Below are 21215 nucleotides of genomic sequence, written 5' to 3'. Positions count from 1 at the left end.
TTTGAAGGTGACCCGGAAACCACAACTAATCCAGAATGCTGCAGCTAGACTGGTGACTGGGAGCGGCCGCCGAGACCACATAACACCAGTCTTGAAAGACCAACACTGGCTCCCAGGACGTTTCCGAACACAATTCAAAGTGTTGGTGCTGACCTTTAAAGCCCTAAACAGCCTCGGCCTGTTATACCTGAAGGAGCATCTCCACTCCCATTTTTCAGCCCGGACACTGAGGTCCAACGCCGAGGGCCTTCTGGCGGTTCCCTCACTGCGAGAAGCCAAGTTACAGGGAACCAGACAGAGGGCCTTCTCGGTAGTGGCACCTGCCCTGTGGAACGCACTCCCACCAAATGTCAAAGATAAAAATAACTACCAAACTTTTAGAAGACATCTGAAGGCAGTCCTGTTTAGGGGAAGCTTTTAATGTTTAATAGGTGATTGTATTTTAGTGTTCTGTTGGAAGCCACCCAGAGTGGCTGGGGAAACCCAGCCAGATGGGCAGGGTATAAATATATTATTATTATTATTATTATTATTATTATTATTATTATTATTATTATTATTATTATTATTCCTGAGTGGCTTCACTGGTAGGCAAAACCACACAAGCATATTCCCATGGGGCTGTTTTTCTTCCTCACAACAACCACAAAATCTCCAAGAAGCATTGTAAAGACAATGCTAAACCTTTGGGGGCATTTTAAAGCTCCTTCAAAACAATTTGCGGTGGGGGGTCCTTCCGGGTTTCCTGAACTACATCTTCCATTATTCCCAACCACTGGCATTTAGATAGGAGGGCCATTTGTGCGGTCCACAGGTCAGATACCATGCTCAGCTCTAATAAAAATGTTCAGACCAAGTGAAACTCCAGGCTGAAACTTCTGTTGAGAAAAGAAAAAAACTATCAAAAGGGACGTTTTCACACATAGGCAGTTTTGTCTGTTGTCAGTGTCTGGGGACTGGAACAGGTTTAGCACAAATCCTAACCTACTAACGCAATGTCTGACAGATGATACCTTCCTGCATATTTTATTGCCTGCTGAGTTTCTTCAAGTACAGCTGCAGCAACAGGGTTTTAAGACTTCTGGCATTCCGTTCTAGCTGTATTAGAAGTCAGCAAGTAAATATTTAGCCTTTTGAATTAGTGATGTGGTGTCTGCCTTCTCTCTCTGAGAAGGAACTTACACATTCATTTAAGGGTGAAGACCATGGGTAGGCAAACTAAGGCCTGGGGGCCAGATCCGGCCCAATCGCCTTCTAAATCTGGCCTGCGGACAGCCCAGGAATCAGTGTGTTTTTGTAGAATGTGTGCTTTTATTTAAAATGCATCTCTGGGTTATTTGTGGGGCACAGAAATTCGTTCATAGTTTTCCCCCCAAAATATAGTCCAGCCCCCCACAAAGCCTGAGGGACAGTGGACTGGCCCCTGCTGAAAAAGTTTGCTGGCCCCTGGTGAAGACAGACAACTTATAAAGTAGAAGCAGTTTGAATACTTATTCAGCGCCCTGAAAACAAAGCAGAAAACGAGTCTTACACCAACTTCCATCATAAGATAAATTTCATTGTAATGTACTACAATCTGTAAAAGCCAAGAAACCTGTGTCTGACTAAAACAAGATAATGGGGCAGCAGGAAGAGATGACAATTTGACAAGTCAAAAATAACTTTTTGCTGTGTTGTATATACATTACTGGGACGCAGGTGGCGCTGTGGTCTAAACCACTGTGCCTTGGGCTTGCCAATCAGAAAGTCAGCAGTTCGAATCCCCACAACGGGATGAGCTCACATTGCCCGGTCCCAGCTCCTTCCAACCTTGCAGTTCGAAAGCACGTCAAAGTGCAAGTAGATAAATAGATACCGCTCTGGTGGGAAGGTAAACAGCATTTCCGTGCACTGCTCTGGTTTCACCAGAAGCGGCTTAGTAACGCTGGCCACATGACCAGGAAAAACTGTCTGCAGACAAACGTCGGCTCCCTCGGCCAGTAAAGCGAGATGAGCGCCGCAACCCCAGAGTCGTTCACGACTGGACTTAGCTGTCAGGGGTTCTTTACCTTTACATACATTACTTACTTCAATGTTCTGTAGGTTTGCTCTGTTAAGGTGGTATGTCTGTTTCTACAGGGAGGTGGGTTTTGTCTCTGGGTACAACAATGCAGTTCTTATTAGGGTAAGCCACCCAATGTGTCAGACCTTAGAACTTATCTAAATTAATCTCCTAGCTTCTTTTAAGATGAACATTATTTATCAATCTTGAGTTATACAGCAGCCAAATATATACGACTATCAAATAGTGATAGATTACCGAGTTTGATATCCTATGATACTTGCAATGGTATTGTGTAAACTTAGGAATCCAAGAGCAACTCTCCCCTTCCTTTATCAAACAGGAATACAAAGTCTGCAGCTTCCAGTCCTTCTATGCGAAATTATTTATGAAGATGTCTATGACCACCCATCAATAAATTTAGATGGCTTACAAACGCAAAACAAAAAACAGTCATGCAGTATTTAAAATACATTAAAACAAAATGAAAAGGCATAAGGCTTCTCTAGCAGTCACAGAATAAAAACTATCCTTAACAACAAATTATTGTGATCTCGTTGAACATAAATGTTCACAAATGAAACAAAAATTATAGAACCGTACAGTTAGAAAGGACCACAAGGGTTAGCTTACCTGGGAGTACACACTACTGAACATAATTGGATTTACTTCTGAGTATACACGCACAGAGCTTGAAATCCAAGTAGCTAAGTGGCAACTTCGGTGACAAGGCTGCGGCACGTCCTATACATATTTCAGAAAGGATTTTTTTTATAAAAAAAATTAACAATATTGTGCTATAGAGCAAGCTCTCTTGTGCAGAAGCACATGCCTTTCAAATTATGGGGAAACAACAAGTTTAAGGCAGATTTAGTTCCTAGAAATGGGCGGTGTATGTGGAAGGAGAGAAACAAGAATAGCCCTTACATTCATTTATTATTCTGGATGCTTGTTTTTCTACTGGTATCTCAGAGGCATGAAGAAGGTATGCTTTGCTTCCAATACTTTTTTAAAGTAATGCAATGTACTTGATGTTCAGATTACACTTCCCCCCCCCAAAAAAAAAACACACCAGGTGATTCTGAAATATCTCAATTTGACATGAATTATTCAATCAAGAGAGACAGAAGTACTTGCAGAAATGAATGGTAAAGATTTTGGTGCATTATTATTTTTTAACATACCAGTCATTAAACATGCATGTTCAGTGAATCAGAACAGCTGTGTTCATTTTAGCATTTCGGCAAGTTAGCATAACATAGCTTTAAAAAACGTTCATTACTCTTTTGTAGAATTTATTTCTTTTGGATGTGCCATATAGTTACGCCTGCTAAGATGCAGTATGATGGCATTTGAGTTTCATGCATCCAATGCTGTCATTAAGGAGCCAGCAAGATGAAATACTGGAGTGAAAGGAAGCTTTTATTTCAGTTTGTGGCATGCTGTTATTTTCAAATCCACCAGTATAGAACATCAGTCCGTCCGTCCTACCCCCCCCCCCAAAAAAAACCATCACAAAATCTTGTAGCAAGGTGTGAAAAGGCATATCTCCTTGAAAATCAGACCATGCTCCTCTGTTAATTACTCATCACTAAAGACCCTGAGAGCCAAGCTCTTAAATTACCTAAGTCAAGGGTGGTTTTTACAGGCTGCATTGCGATGCTAATCATGTTTGTTAGGGTGAACACTGATAATGAGTCTCTTGTAGGATTCAAAAATATCAATAGAGATATGATTGAAGCCCAACTCAACAAGATTAGGTACATCTCTTGAAATCTGCAGTGTCTGCACTCTTGAAGCCCTATGTTTGTCTGTGCTTGACAATTATTAAAAATTTATACTTTTGTATTGAATAATTTAACTTTTACAACAACTTTCATTATACTAACAAAGACACATATAATCAAATTAAAAGGGAAGGGGAAAGGGTGTTGGTCAGGGTTATTGTTAAAAATAAAAATAAACAAGCTGATCACATATTAATAGGCCATCACAACATTTGGTCAAGCACACATACAGCAGAGCCTATATTTAAACTGCTGATTCTTCAGCAGTATAATGTGACCAAATATTCAGAATTGTGTCCCTATATTGGCAATGCATGCTGAATAGATGAAATAGGATGAAGCCGGCAATAAGAGGCACACTCACAAACCAAAAAGTGCATCCAGATATTCTGTACATTGATACAAAAGGGGTGGTCTTTCCAATCCTGTAAAACAGGTATTTTCACCACCAAAAGGAGTTCTGGTGGCCATCTGACAAACCACACAATACGGGAATATAGTTCAACACCATATGTACATGTTTAAGGCTAAGAAAATGTTTCAGAAACCAAGATTAAGGCAAACGAAAAACATAGACTAAAACAATACAAAGGAAGCCACATATTATATGTACTAGGTGTACCTTCCTCCTTCTTGCATCACCAACAGAGTGAGTCACTACTAGTGAGATTTCTGCCAATGTAGCCTAAGGGGTGTCCAATTACCTGACAACTCTTAATGTAATACTTCAGATGTTTTCCTGACTTGAAAGTAAATATTTCCAACAGCAAAACCGCCTACATTTCACTGGAAGTTAGCTTGATATACTTATTATTACTCAGTACGAACAAGTCTGAATTATTTCCAGAATGTAGGAAGGGAGGGTCGGCACCACAGAAGGGAGGTGATTTGTCGCAGAATAGTGTACCCAAGTTTGCTAGCCGTTCTTTTTATTCAGACTGTGCTTGCGGAGAGATCAAGTGTCTTCTCGTATACAAAGAGAGCTAAGACACACACTGGCAATTTCTTTCCTCATCACAAGCTACTGTTTTCCAATCATGCAACATTAATGACTCTCCACTACCAGCCATTTCAGGCCATCCTAACTATGGCAAAAGGCATTTAAGTTTCTCTTATCTGGATTTGCTTCATCCAAACAGTATGTTGTCATCTGTAGCCTGTAGGCCTCCTTATGCTTTGCCTTTTGTTTTATAAACAAAAGCCAAGGAAAACAAGTCCTGGTAACTTGATCTTAGTGCTAGAGGTAAACTGATGTAAAAAGCAGGCAACACACAAAAAACTTGGCAAATTTGTATCTTGGTTTTTGAAAATAAAAAATGAAGTTTGTATTCCCACCCTTCAATATACAACTGATAATCCCAGGGCAGTTTACAAGAAAGCAAAAAAACAGCAACACAAAAACGCTACAAGCACACAATAAAACAGAACAATGCAAGGTTGTAACTCCAATCAATAAAAATTTAGAGCAGCTCAAGAAATATGCAAACCCCGAAAAAATTATTGACTAGATAAAGCACTAAAGAGCAAAAGCCATATGCAGGTCATCCCTAGTTTGAACCTCAGAGTGGTTTCTGCTGCATTTTCACACACAAACTCAGTACTGAACTAAACCTTTCCCAGAGGCATCCTTGCTGATGCCTTCAGAAAGCATAGGAAATAGTAGCCAACTTTGGATATGGAGAGAACATTCAGACACATTTCCACACTAATTTCTTTAACTGCACAATTCACTGTTTTGAGTCCCAAATGGGCTGGCCTCTCCTAATGATTCTAAGATACTGCTTCGTCTCCCATGCCCACTACAACAAAAACGCACCTTCTTGACAGTAGCATGCAAGTTCCATATTCTGACCAGAAGGGCAGCATTACTGAGGGGTTCTTTCATTGGCTACCCAAAAATTGCAAGCAACCTTCGGATCTTTATCTTTGGACTAGAACCAGGCACATTTATATTATCATTTTACACCTTACAGCCTTAACATTTTAATGGGATTCAGAACATCTTCTCTTAATGTATTCCATAGCCTTTGCAATATATGCAAATAAGTGCCTAAATAGAAAGAGTGGGAGACAGAAGATTTGCTGACTTGCCTCCTCATTCTGAGGAGTTCAGATTCTCAACTTTATTAAGTTTTCTGTTTTTCGACATCCTGTTCTTAAGACAATTGATTTAATGAAATATTGCGCACAGAAAGTAAAATAAAGTAGCAGACTTAATAGTAAAATTAAAAATTAAAAAAGCCCAACAACTTTATGTCAATTCACAGGATTCAGTTCAGGAAGGATTCATATGGAAGTTTTGAGCAATCGGAACCAGCACTCTGCTGGACACGTGAACCTGGTTCTTTGATTAGAAAGAACTGTCTCCTTAATTTCTAGATATTAAGAATAAAGTCATTAAAAGGAAGGGGAGGGAAGCAATAATAGGACAAGGCTGAACCACCAGCGACCAAACACATGCCTAGAGCTGGTGCCATGGACCCAAGAGAATCAGCATCCTAAAAACACAATCTAGAATTAGGCAAGTTTTTCAGTGCAAGCAGATGTCCAAGAACAGATGGCAGCAGTGCTACTAAACTGTAGGCAATAAAGACACTGCTTGGGTGTGCTGTTCTTCAACACATGTTAAATGCTGAAAGAAAGAGGAGGAAACTACCACCATCAGTATGTCCACATATTTCCAAAGCAACAAAACTGCCCTTAACAGTGTGATGCATGGTTCCACACACATTTTCAGCTGCTTGCTGCTAAGGTCAGTCGCAGCTTTTCACCCTACTGTATTTAACGTAGTTACTTCTTCCTACTACTACAACAGCCTCTAAGTCATTTATTAAAAAAAATAACAGCCACAATACACGGAGTGAGAACAATCAATACAACTGAAAAACCACAGTGCAGCAGAGTCCCCATCCCCAAAAGTAAAACACAGCAGTTGAAAACATCTTAAGAGTCAGGGATTCCACCCTATTGCAAAGGCACATCCTAGCTCACAATACAAAGCACTTGCCTCAGTAAGAAATCCACATCCCATCTAGATTTTCTCTTCCATCTACACCCAACCAATTTCCCTAAAACATGAACATAAAGCGTGCGGTACCCACTATTCATCCAATTTAAGCCATCCCACTCTATTCCTCATACCTCAAGCACATCCACCAACGCACACAAATGCACCACCCACCCAATTGGTCCAACATCTCCCTCTTGAACAAGCGACTATCCCCAACCACTCCATCCACACACTAAAAATGTACTGCACATGTACATCAGGGCACTATGAAGCCACTCAACAAATGAAACATATAAAGTATCGAAACAAATCCCCTTACATCAGTCACACTGTTGTAGACATCCATCGCTCACCCAACGTTCTCATCAAAGGATGCAATCTTAGCGTGCTGTGTGTTATTTTCCCCTTCTTAACCACCTGTAGCAGAGAGTGATCCAGTTTATGTTGGCTATTGTGTACGGAGGGCTGGACTGGATGCTCTTCTGTTTCCCTCAAGTCCCATTACTGTAGGATTTGCGGGATGAATCTAGCAAACAAAAAGAACGCTTTACCTTCTGCAGTTTTGGTACGTTAATGGTTTGAAAAAGGGGGGGGGGGTTCTTGAAACCAGATTCAATGTTTTGCATTTATTGGACACCTGAAGTTTGGCTATCATTCATCAGAGATATAATTAAAAGTAACAAAAGAACTTGAATTCTACCCCTTTTCTACTACTGCATTTAGGTGAAAACCAGCAACCATTGCTCTATTTGTAGCCATGACAACCATAAAATATTCTATTCCAGCAATAATTCACACTGAACGTTTGTTCTTGGGTTCTGTTGCTCCAAGCACTGTGAACATACTTCTTACGCTTCACAAGACCAGTTAACACTGAAAACTCGGGAGCATAGGAAACTTTCAAGCCACATCAGTTCACTCAAATCTACATAGAAGAGTTGAATTCTCCGTGAAGCTGTCTATACAAAGTGCTCGTTTTAACTTAATCCTCTTCAAATAAGGATCAAACACCACTATGAATCTAATAACTTAGATAAAAGTTGTAGAAAAGAACCATTTGTCCAGATTCATTATGTTGACTGCAATAACCTAACTCCACATCCTCTGAAGGTGCAGTCCAAAGCACCAAGTTTACATTAAAATAATAATAATCCCATGAAACATGGTTGTAACTACATGCATTGATAGTTATTTCACTTATATAAGCCATGCTTCATTGCAAGCTGGGAAAAACCCTTCCGCAGACAGCCACAGTGAGGGGCAGGTTATACAGAGAAGAATAAAACCTCGTTACTCATTCAAATAAGAGTAGGTAACCCACTGTGAATAACTAAAGTTTCAAACTGTTGAATAAGGCTGAAACATGGTTGTACTTCACTTTGTGAAGTAAATGCCATTACCAGCTTAATCCAGTTGTAACAGAGTGCCACAGATGCCTTTTTTAAAAGGAATAGGAGGAACATAGTAATGCTTCTCTCATACAATCATATATATGAAGGGGGGCCCCATAATTTAACAATTTGTTGAAATTTAAAAGATGGTAGTGTAGTGCTGCTATCGGCAATCTGATTGATTGGGGGGGGGGAGACACCCAAAATTATTTCTGGTGAAATGTTCACTAACAATATTAACACAATTTCTCAATAACAACTTGCTTTTTTCTCCCCCCCCCCCGACAAACTTTTAAACTTTATATTGATTTGTCTATAACTTAAGGGCTTCAATAAGTATCAATGATATCTATATTCACTTAGGCTTTATTAACCTTTAAACAGCACAATCCTATAACAGGTCTCGAATTCAATGGGACTTGATCCCAGGTAAATGTGCACATAACAACAGCCTTGATCACAACAGTAGATTTTAGATGTCAGTCACACGTTTCAAAATGCACATGGAGCAAATCTTTAAAATGTATGCAATCAATCATCATCCCAAAATGTAACTGTTTGCACTATTACACAAACACCAAATCCTTTACCCATCATAAAAACAACAGAATCAAGTCTTCCAGTCAACAGAGATGTGTTATTTGAAAGTAAACATGCATAGGCTTAGGTAAGTCTCATCCGGTTCAATAGAACTTCCTGAAAGCCATGCCTAGCACTGTACACTATAAATGGTTCCTGGACACACCTTCAGTATAGAACTATTTATATTCTGCCAAAAGGCTGCAAGGCACTCTACAATTCAGCTGCTGCCCAGAAACCTGACAACCTACATTAGGCAGACAGGATATATTTGGGGGGTAGCGGATTGGGGGGGGAGAGTGGTTGGAGGTTTGACAATGAGTAGCAGAGACTGGTTAAGGGGATGCAGCAGCAGAGACTAACACACCTAGAAGTTACCTAATCTATTCAAGCTGTGTTTCCCCGTGAGGGTCAACGCATTTTGAAACAAACTAAGAAAAGTCAGCCAGGGATGCCAGACCTGCACCAAGATCCCTGCAGATTTCATTCCGAGGTAGGTGACTGTCATTTTTTATTCCTTTCCGGACAGTTTTAATTAAAGATAGCCTCTGCCTTCTGGTGATGATGGATGATTTTGCAGTGGTGTGTGCTTTTAAACGGGGGAAGCCATCTACGAAACAGAGCCTTGTTTTATTATTTACCAAATTAAAAAAATAAATACACACGCAGCGCCAGAGAAAAAATAAATAAATGACACCCTGCGTGGTTCGCTGCTCCTCCATTCAGAAGAGGGAGAAGTCAACCACCTTTGGAACTCATGCTCTGTGGGGTGAGGAAAGGTGCCTTTTAAACCCACACCGAGAGGGAAGTTGAAGGGATGGCGGAGAGGTAGGAAGGTGGTGATGGTGCTGGGAGAGAAAGAGTGACCGACGCGGGCGGAGGAAGCAGGGTGGGTGGCTGCCTCTCTCCCCGCACCTCACCCCCTCCGGTTACCTCAGAGCAGCCCCGCGCTACCGAGGCTGGTCTTGCACCACACACACACACACACACACACACACACACACACACACAAAACACCCAAGCAGGAAGTTTTCCCAGGCAGGCGGCGAGCGCAGGCGCGAGGGGGGATTCGCATTCGCCCGCCGCTCAAGCCACCCGAGGCGACTTACTCCAGGCGGTGCCACCACCACAAACAGCGGCGGGGGCCACGAGACGCCACCTAGTCCCTCTACCTTGCGTCGCGAGCTCCCCTTCCCTCCCCTCCCGCCGACCCACATTGACTCTTACCTTTCCCCTCTGGGCGGTGCGCGCGCGGGAGAGGCGAGGGGGCCCCGGCGCCGGCGCGTAATTACGCGCGTCCTTGGCGCGCGAAAGCCGCTGCTGCTTCTTCTGGGTTCTTCTTGTTCTTGCTCCTCTTCTTCTTCTTCTTCGTCCTCCCCCCCACCTTCTTCAGGCAGGCGGAGAAGGAGGATGCACAGAAACAGCGGGAGGAGGAGGAGGAGGAGGAGGGGGAGAAAGAGGAGGAGGAGGGGGAGGCGGCTTCGGCATCGCAGCCTCTCCGCCCTCCCCCCCTACCGCAAAGCCCCGCACCGCCGCCGCCGCTGCTGCTGCTGCCGCCGCCGCCTCAGGGGCTGCCCCCTCAGCCCCTCCGGAGGGCAGGCGCGAGGCGGCGCAGGGAGGGAGCGCGCGAGAGGCTGGCGGAGCGGGCGCGACTCGGGCAGACGGAGGCAGCTGGTAGCGGCGTCGAGACCATGCTCCCTTCTGGCTCGCTCCTGCTCGCACACTGGCCGCTTTAGCTGGAGAGGGAGGCGGCCTCGCAGCCCGGGCGAGGGGCGGGAGGAGCCAATCGCGGCCGCGGGGGGGAGGGACGAGGGCGGGGACCGGCTCCCTTTTCTGGCTCTCCTCCTTTCCCCCTCTCTCTCTTTCTCTCCCCCCCCCCCTTCTGCTCCTCCCGTGTGTCAACCCAGCCCAGCCTCCCCCACGGGGAGGGGTTCGGAGCGGGCAATTTGCACACAAGAGCGAACAGCACCGCCGCGGCTGCCTCTGCCCGGGTCGCCCTTTTATTTATTTCATTCGCCGCCGCTTCTCCTTCCCTCTCTCCAAGCAGCCGGCGCTGTTCTTGGCGCTTCTCCTCCTCCTTCTCGCAGGCAGCAGCAGCAGCAGCCGGCAACCGCGAGCTGACGGTGCCATCCTGCAGGAAACGGAGCCCGCAGGCAGGGAGGTTTGTTCTCTTCCCTACGGAGGATGCAGAGCGCGAGGAGAAAAGAGATCAATGGCACCACTTCTGGTAAAGTTACACACGCACACGCACACACAGAGAGAGAAACAGCAGCTACCGTGGAGGTTGCAAAGAGACAGAAGCGGCCACCTGATCCACTGTTTATGCTGCTTCCCTCTTCCACTAGCTCTCTGACTCATACGTGCTTTATATAGATGCGCTTGTACTGTATTTCCCTGGACTTTATAATCCGGCCGCGCTCACGCAGCGTTGTTGTGCGCATCTTTTCCGGGGAGGGAGAGAGCTGGCGGTTCCTTCTGGCGTTTCCATTCCTCCTGGCGACTTGCAGGCTAGGAAACGTGCTCGGGTAATGAAGCCCCGCCGCGATTGTCGAGGAAACTGCACTGACTGCTGTTGCTGCTACGGTCTTATACGCTCAAAACATATATGTGAGGCACTGGGGGGGGGGCGGCTAACACACTCGCCCCCCACCTACCCCCCGGTGCAGCAGTGCACATCGTGCCCTTGCCTATTTATAAATCAATTTAACTCAAGTGCTTCAGCACAACGAAAATGCAACAGCACGATCTCAGGTCCATTTGCTCCCCAGCAAGCTCCACTCAGTTCAATAGGGCTTGCTCCCAAGTAGCTCAAGGGTAGTAGCCTGGATAACTTTCAACTCATAAATAGGTGTTCCCCGTAGACCTGAGTCTGAATCCCACTGAAGTCACCGCATGGGTCACATCTATTGATGTGAAGTGGCAACCTGTAATATCATTTTAAAAAACCAAATTGTGTATTGTCTGTAGAGGACTGGATATGAAACATGCATAGCCAAGATCCAGTGCAGTTAAGTGCATTGGAACCCCTTTATATTTAAGACCGTCTAAGTCTCCCTTGGATTGTGGCCCCTGTTTATCTCTCTACAGATGCTTTCTGCTTACTTTCGGCGTGGGCAGACCTGCCTCTTCCAAAACACAGCCAGTTTGTTGACTTCGGTAGACCTTCTCCAGAGTAAATGATTACAGCCCTTGATTTAAACATTATCCAAATCATGCTTTGAAGAAGGGGGGGAGAGCAATCCACATGCTTGAATGTTTGCCACGGACAGATGTGCTCTAACATGCTGAAAGTAAGCCAGCCATCCTAAATAACAGTCATAATAGCAATCACAGCAATGATGAGCAGGAAAACGAAAGCACGGAAATCAGTGCCTTGTTCAAACGGGTAATGAAAGTGAAGAGTGAGGTTTAAATAAAGGACAAACGCATTCTAATGTCTGGAAGGAAACGAGATGGCCCTGGAAAGGAAATTGCCCTTTCATCCACACTTGCCTTGCACACACACATATTGGCATGATTGCTGCTAGTACTATTGGAATTATTTTAGCTGAATATCCACACAACCTGAAACAGGAAAACATGATCAATTCCTGGAGTGGATACACAGAATGCCTCTACTCTGAACTTGCCTGATTTCTGTACCAAAGTGTGATTTGTGGGTTCATAAGTTCAGATGTGTTTGAATGTGAGTTATTTCACACCCACCCACCCACAGCACTCTCCCAAGTCCGAGGCCATTTTTATCACAGGCCCTTTTAAAGAGAGAGCAAGAGAAGCAGACTCTCTCTTTTTTTTGCCCATTGCATCTATTTGACCTAGAATCCAGTGAGAAACCTCACAGGGACTGTTGACCCGATAAGTAGCATGGCAGTCCCTCAGAGGCGTTCAAATGTTCACAGAATGACTTCAAGGCTTTAGAGGACATGGAGTGGAAATTCTTTAGAAACCACGTAAGGTCATGCAAAGACCGTGTGATCTCAGAGAACCTGCTTGCTTTTTTGCCAGCTTATTGTTGTCTGACCTTTATGACACAGCCTAAGGATTACAAACAACTCTGTTTGCTTTTATATATATATATATATATACCCCAAAACCAGTTTTAAATGGACAGGTTTACTGCCACAGCAGCATCTCCTTCAGGAACAATGCAGTAGCAGTAGCACATTAGTCAATGAAACCAATGAATCAAAATAATATAAATTAGAGCAAATGACAGTTATTTCAAAAATCCCAATATAAGAAGCAGGGATCAGGGCACTTCCAACAGATAAGCAGATAAGTAGGCTAGTCCATTAATGCAAGAGTGTGCATTACCTTTCTGTTGCAAGAAGTGACACAGACTTCTTGTCCATGTGTTATACAGAAGCTATAACGGGCTTGAAAATGCATGAAGGGACATTCTGCAGAGTTCTGATGATCCTTTCTCCAAAGATACTGCAACCCTGGACAGAGTTATTTACAACATATTAAAACCACTCATCAACAGGTTAACAATCCCTAGACATGGCCTGAAGGAACATTGAGAATACCACCTTGCAGATCTGGGGCCTGTCAGGACCTAGAAGGACTGAGGACCACATGCATGGCACCACACATGAAGGAAGAATGGGGGAAATAGCTGGCAATTTGCAAAACCTATGAACCAGTAACGTACAAAAATACAATCAAATAGCACAAGGTCATGACATATATTAAAAACAGCAGTGGTACAGCCAATGTAAACCCATCATACACCATCATTAAACCTGTACAAAACCAGTATACGGAGAAATAATAAGTGCCAAATATCTAAAATGAATGAAAAGCATAACTGAAAAGCCTGTGCCCCAGCGACCACAGTGGAGGCGCTAGGCAAACTTCTCTCCCTAGTAAGCATTTGACTCACCTTATTTGGCAAAACATCCAGAGGAGATCCACTGATGAAGATCTCAAGAAGCAGAGAGACATTTTTGAGGTCATAATCTTAGTGCATGTAAAATAGCTGGATACAAGGCTAAGTCTTGGTAGTGACCCTATGTGATGATGATGATGATATCCCATCCACCTGGCTGGATTTCCCCAGCCACTCTTGGTGGCTTACAACATATATAAAAACCATAATAAAACATCAAACATTAAAAACTTCCCAATACAGGACTGCCTGTTATTCAAATATTATTCAAATAAAATTTGAAACGGTATGGTCACCCTACATTGAAAAAACAACAGCAAAGCATTTTGTTTGTGAAAAAAAATGCCTTCGTAAGATGAGGCAAATATGTTGAGATTAATATATATTGCGGTTTGGAATGGCTGGGGCACCAGATTGACTGGGGGACATTCATTGTTCCACGGAGAATATCTTCCAACAGAGAGAAGCAGAGTAAAGGTTTTTCGCCATCTCTTCAAAATGAGCATACCACTTATGTCCTTTCTTATAATGGCACAATCAGGGACGATGGTTCAACATTTGGATCTTCATCGTCTGATGGCTACAGCATCAAAAAGTGACCGCTACGTGTGGGTGAACCAATACAGGCCAAACAAAACTTTCATATCATTTCAAAGACTGGGTTTTTTCAGTTGTGGGCTATTTTCAGCTGGAAAAATATTAAGTGTTGCTAAAGCAGGGAGATTATGTTCTGTCCCAGGCAGTGGTCCCAGGTTTCTAGCACAAGTGAGAGCATGTGCTAGACACAGAATCAAAAGGACACCAGGCAATATGTCACTAGTTTCAGTTCCGAATCCAGACACCAAAGTCTGACCAAGCACAGATCAGGGTCCAGCAAGGCAAGGTCAGATGAAACAGAGGTTAAAATCCAGATAAGTTGAGCTGGGTAAAACAGAAGACAAACTTGCAAATTGGGTAGAACCTTGGACAGCTCCAAGTGGCATCTGGAGTGGAAGTCAGAAAAGTCCAGCTTGACTGCTGCTTCAACCAACACAGAATGTGTCTTAAATAAGACTGTAGGATCCTCTGAGTAGCTAGTCTCATCTACTCTTAAAGAGGTCCAGCTTGTTTTACTGCTGACTCTTCAAGTCAAAGCCTCTTCAGGTCAGGGGGATCTCTGGTGCTCAACCTCCTAAGGATCCAAGAACTTCAAAGGCTAGTTTAGAAGGCATACTCTCTTCCTGGTCTGAGGGGCCTTCTCATGGCCTCCTGCCCTGAAAACTGGAAGTCACGACCATTGCAAAAAACACTGGAAATACTTGAAAGAAACCAATATCCCATATTGGTACATTAAAGCATGATTTGCCGCTGTAGCCAAAATAAAGACAAACAAAACATATTTGCCATTTGTTGCGATGCAATTTGGTCCACTAATATGGTACATGTAAATTTGAAACTCACAACATCAAGCCGTGTTGGAAGTAATGTAGTTCAGGTTTTCAGCCATCTAACAGAGACAGTCACACCTATTACATGCAGAGAACATCCCAGTCCTCAAATTGGGCACTGTGCTGTAACTGAGCTATGTCAGTAGCACCAAAAGTGTTACTAAGGGGGGGAAGCTGAGGCTCCAATACTTTAGCCACCTCATGAGAAGAGAAGACTCCCTGGAAAAGACCCTGATGTTGGGAAAGATGGAGGGCACAAGGAGAAGGGGACAACAGAGGACGAGATGGTTGGATAGTGTCTTCGAAGCTACAAACATGAGTCTGACCAAACTGCGGGAGGCAGTGGAAGACAGAATTGCCTGGCGTGCTCTGGTCCATGGGGTCACGAAGAGTTGGACACGACTAAACAACTAAACAACAACAAAAAGGGGGGAACACCCTGTGGTTTCTGATTTTTTTGTACTTTATATCTCTTTGTTATGTTGTCTTTTATAATAAATAAAAACAATCTTTTAAAAGGCCATGTGGATACAGAACAGGGCCTTCTCCATGATGGTGCCTCAACTGTGAAACTCCCTCCATAATGGACCACGAATGACTATGACAATGATTGGCTTCTGCTGCATAATGAAGACTTCCATATTTGTTCTTCAAGGTTTTGGAGCCCGTGTTTATTTTATTTTTTAACCTTTATTATATCATAGTGGTTGTGATTTTTTTTCTTGGTTTTTTTAATTGCTTTTTATAATATGGGCTTCTTACAGTGGTACCTCAGGTTAAGTACTTAATTCGTTCCGGAGGTCCGTTCTGAACCTGAAACTGTTCTTAACCTGTAGCACCACTTTAGCTAATGGGGCCTCCTGCTGCTGCCGTGCCGCCGGAGCACGATTTCTGTTCTCATCCTGAAGCAAAGTTCTTAACCTGAAGCACTATTTCTGGGTTAGCGGAGTCTGTATCCTGAAGCGTATGTGTCAGGACTGCCGCTAGGTCCCAGCTCACAGAGGACCAACGCCCAGTGGATGTTATATACAAAAGTCTTTATTAAAGTTTAGTTTCCATTTCCAAGCTCTGGGCGCGCAGACCCACGTCTCGACGCTAGACCGGCTAAGTCCCCTCTGACTCACTGCTCCACCCACACCAGTTTAAGATTCTAGCCCGGCTCCACCTCTTACGCTGTTCTTTCCTTCGCTGGGTCCTTCTGCCCTCTGGGGTTCCCTCCTTCCTGGACTCCTCTGACGCTGAGCCTCCTGAGTCTTGCCCCTCCCTCCGGCGGGCTTTAGGACCTGGCTCCCTGCTGTGCCGCGCTCCTGTACATTTGAACTTGGCGCGCGCGCCCAGCCGGTGACTTTCCTTCTGACCGTTTTCCCGCTTCCTGATGTGGGCATTGCCAAACCTGACTCCTCTCCTCCCTCTGGTGGTGAGGACACTGGTCCCGACTCCTGGGACTCCCCCTCCCCACTGCGCTCTGGTGGAGAAGCTGGTCCTGATTTCCAACTGCTGCTCAGGGACTCCCCGCTAGCCCCTTCCTCCTGGGGCTTCCCCCCTGGAGCCCCCCTCGCTCTGGCCACCGGCGCTCCCTTCTGTGAGTCCTCCGATTCGCTAGAGAGGCTTGTGGAATAACTCTGGCCACTGTCACTGCCTGCGCCCCCCTCGTACTCCTCCTCCTCACTCTCCATTTGCTCCCCCTCCTGTGTCTCTCCTTCTGAACCCCTGACAGTATGTAACCCGAGGTACCACTGTATTGGTAATTACTGTCAATATCATCCTGTTGATATCTGAGGTACTTTTTAAAAAATGAAAAGTGGTATACAAGAATGCTAGATAAAATTAAGTGATGTAAAAGCATGGGTGAACCAGTCTTGTGTTTGGCTGCTGGGGATGCTTTTATTGCACAGTAAAAGAGATAAATGTTGAAGTCAACAAGAAGACATGTCATGTCAGTGGGTATTCCACAATTTTATGCATTTTGTGGGGTGGAGCCTTTCAAAACTTCCAGGCTTCAACTCCTGGCCCCAGCCAGCAGGTCAGCAATTATGGGAGTGGTATCTCAGCAATATAAGGAAGGCAAATGTTTAACCACTACTGCTTTAAATAATTTTTTAAAAAATGTATAACAGGGTAAACATCTCATAGTATGACAAAGCACACCCTCTGCATTTCTCTGATGAAAATAAGAATGTCCTATTCAACAACAACAACAATTTATACACCACCCATCTGTCTAGGTTGTCCCAGCCACTCTGGGGAGCTTCTAACATATATAAAAATATAATAAAACATGAAACTTTTTATATTAAAAAAAACACCTTTCCTATACAAGGCCGCCTTCAGATGGCTCAGGGGTCAGATAACTCCATACCCTCCAACATTTCTCCGATGTAAATAGGGATGTCTTAAGGAAAAGTGGAACATTCCAGGATCAAAACAGAAACTGGGACAGCTTCTGTAAATCTGGGACTGTCCCTGGAAAATAGAGACACTTGGAGGGTCTGTGAAAGTCTATGTTCTTTAAATATTAATATAATGGGGGGGGGGAGAGAAAGAGAACATTTTGCTCAGTTTGTCAATCACACCTGTGCATTGCCTTTCCTTTTTGGGTCACAGCATGGAATTCCAGCCTCACAATAACCCTATCAGGTAGGTTAATCTAAGAGATTTTGACTTGATAGTCATCATATACCTTGGTTTTGGAAAAATGTAGATCCCTGTACAGCCTTGGAGCTCACTGAAAAATACTGGAGCATTCACTATTTCTCAGCATAACCTCCCTCATGAGATTGTTGTCACCTCTTTGGCACAATGAGTGGTAAATAAACTATAATAAATAAATTTTACCCACAAAAAGGAAAATGGAGAAGAAAAGAATAGTGATAATCTAAACTTAGGTATGTTGAGTGCAGAAAATCTCACCCATTAAAACAAATGCAAAATGAGGGGTTTTTATTCAGCCACTGTTAATACTAAGGATTATTACAATAGGCAGATATTTTATTTTTATGATAAATCAATGATGCATCTTCTTCTGCTGTAAATTTTGTTCCAGCTTTGAAACACTCGATGTCATTGCAGCCAAACGAACTATTGGCAGCACAAAACAGGTTTCAGTGGAATGATAAGCTGTGGTATTTTAACAAGACTTCCACAAAACACTTCCCCATATGCCATGCTGTAATAAACCCCTTGGCTTAGGTTACGATGTGCTAGCAGAAAGGGGGAAAGCAGCCCTCTCCCCACCATTTCTGCAGCAGACATGACCATGAAATTGGCCCAGTTTTGCATTAAGCTTAGGCTATAATTCCATTATTGCATACATGTGGATAAGACTGGTTTTGACAAGCAGGTCTCAAGAAATACTGTTTATTTAGGGTCTTGCTTTGGATAAAAAACACTGAGTTCTTGAGAAGCCTGTCAATTGTTTCAGATTTCCCAGGTGTGAGGGAACTGTATGGTATTTTGTCTCCTATATTTACTTTGACAGTATTTGTGGAGGGCATGCAAGCTTAGCTTACCATTGATTTGCATAACTGGTTGAAAACCATAGTTTGCTAATTGACACTATGTTGTTGTTGTTCAGTCGTTTAGTCATGTCCGACTCTTCATGACCCCATGGACCAGAGCACGCCAGGCACTCCTGTCTTCCACTGCCTCCCGCAGTTTGGTCAAACTCATGCTGGTAGCTTCGAGAACACTGTCCAACCATCTTGTCCTCTGTCATCCCCTTCTCCTTATGCCCTCAATCTTTCCCAACGTCAGGGTCTTTTCCAGGGAGTCTTCTCTTCTCATGAGGTGGCCAAAGTACTGGAGCCTCAGCTTCAGGATCTGTCCTTCCAGTGAGCACTCAGGGCTGATTTCCTTAAGAATGGAGAGGTTTGATCTTCTTGCAGTCAATGGGACTCTCAAGAGTCTCCTCCAGCACCATAATTCAAAAGCATCAATTCTTCGGCGATCAGCCTTTTTTATGGTCCAGCTCTCACTTCCATGCTTTCTACAAAAAGAGGAAGTGTCTAATTAACTTAGTAAGGAAAAGGAGGGAGAGTGTTTGAGCACAAGGCTTTGTTCCTGTAGCCCCAAACCATGGTTGGTATTATACATGTCTTGTATCTTGATGAGACAAACAGCTGAAGATACACATAAGGGCTGTGCAAGCCCCTCTCCTCCAATTCAGTTTTGGGCCCAGTTCAGCAATTTAGACCAGATCCTGATTCTGTTCTGATAAATTTAGATTTTATCTGACCCAATAGGAATCTTTGGTCCTCCCATTGGCGCTTGAAAGCCTGCTTCCCATTTGAATCAATTTGTAGCTGCCTGGACACAATTTAGATTTGGCCCAAATCGGCTTGATTTGGTTCAGGATTCAGGTTTGCACAGCCCTAATAAATGCTGCTGTCATTCACTTCCACTCTGGTGGGCCCCTATTAGAGACAGGATGATAGAACCATTGGCATCATGACAATTCTTATATGCTGATTTTCTGCAAGAAACCAGAGTTCTATAGAGGAAGGAGAAACTCACTGACTTGATTAAAGTTGTCTGGCCTAAACCCATCATTGTTCTCAATGCATTGATACATTCCTTATCATATAAGTACACATTTAAAGGTTCCAACCCACAAACGGCCATCCCCCCACCCTCCCCTACTTGGGATTCTAGTAGTGCACTCCTGGGATAGCCAAAAGACCTTTTCTAAAGTTCACATATCATATATCCTACAGCACAGAATTAAATGCCTTTTTCTTATTTACATTAAGCCTCCTTTACACCATAGGGGCAACTCAGCAAAAGTGCAGATTGCATTTGCAGCCAATTTAATTTGAAACCGTATTTAGGAGCTGATCCATTTTCACCTATCCCAAAAGGTGAAAAACACCAGGAAACAGCTGGTGGACATAATATTCAAGTAAAGTACAAAACTGGATCCATTTTTATAATATACAAGGATCCGATGCAAGCAATATTTTTTAAAATCGCGCGTACACACACACACACACACACACACACAAGTCTCTATTTACAAAGCCACAAACTCTCCATACCTTTCTTCTGAGGACTGCAGCATCAACTAGTAGAATAGTAAGTGCATTGTTTGGTATGTATCATTTAAAGTCCTCTTTTCATCCTCCCTCCTTGTGTGCTATATTTATATCCTTCCCATTTTTTATATTAAAAAAGAAACAGGAAGCGATATTTAAAAGTCATTTTTTTGTGGGAGGCTAGCAGTTTAAAATTAGCTGCATAAAACTGAATAAAAACAGTAGTTCAATATTACTCTGTCATGAGTGAAGGCGGCAGATTGTTGGCGCCACATGAAGGAGCCTAACATCTTAGCCCAGGGATTGAGAAGTAGGCAATCAAGAGATGTTATCACAATGCCCCCCCCCCCGAAACATATGTTTGTTCATTGTTCCATACTTCCCAAGTTTGCGGAGAAAGTACTGGACTGCACAACTATGACTGTGCAGAAAAAGTTAAATCTTTCAGCGGACAGTCTTCTTTTGAACCATATACCTGTTGTGTGGAAATTAAAAAAACAGGACAATGAAAAATGGATTCTATGTGCCCTAATGGTGGCCAAGAGACTTTATACTGATGAATTGGAATAATAAAGATATGATACCCTTTAATCCATGGGTAGGCAAACTAAGGCCCGGGGGCCGGATCCGGCCCAATCACCTTCGAAATCCGACCCGCGGACGGCCCGGGAATCAGCGTGTTTTTACATGAGTAGAATGTGTGCTTTTATTTAAAATGCATTTCTGGTTTATTTGTAGGGCATAGGAATCCGTTCATTATTATTTTTTCAAAATACAGTCCGGCCCCCCACAAGGTCTAAGGGACAGTGGATCGGCCCCCTGCTGAAAAAGTTTGCTGACCCCTGCTTTAATCAATGGACCGACAATATGACAACAATACTCACAACTTATGAACTGACTCCTTACAGACGTAGACCTTGTTTGGATGAATATGACAACATTTGGAATGAGTTTATACAGAGTGTAGCAGGCTATTAACTTCTATGTATTTATTCGGATAATAACAGTAGATCAATTTATAGAAGAATGTATGGGAGTATATATATACATTGCATTTTT

At 43.4% G+C, this 21215-nt stretch overlaps 1 protein-coding gene across 2 annotated transcripts in view; it reads right to left on the bottom strand.

The window, feature by feature from the left end:
* The window catches only part of KLHL29 (kelch like family member 29), a 384113-nt gene extending 373566 nt beyond the window's left edge, over window positions 1-10547 (bottom strand). Inside the window, exon 1 of one of the 2 annotated variants that reach the window (XM_083730231.1) lies at window positions 10036-10547. The gene's annotated coding sequence lies outside the window, so the exon portion shown is untranslated. Of the gene's footprint in view, window positions 1-9268; window positions 9745-10035 lie in introns of those variants that run through there. The other variant, XM_083730232.1, reaches the window with a different exon arrangement.
* Between the last annotated feature and the right edge of the window lie 10668 nt (window positions 10548-21215).

The sequence above is a fragment of the Podarcis gaigeae genome (genome assembly GCF_964106915.1).
Source record: "Podarcis gaigeae genome assembly, chromosome: 3".
NCBI lineage: Eukaryota > Metazoa > Chordata > Lepidosauria > Squamata > Lacertidae > Podarcis > Podarcis gaigeae.
The sequence above is the reverse complement of the archived record's forward strand: the minus strand, read 5'-3'. Positions and strand labels throughout refer to the sequence as shown.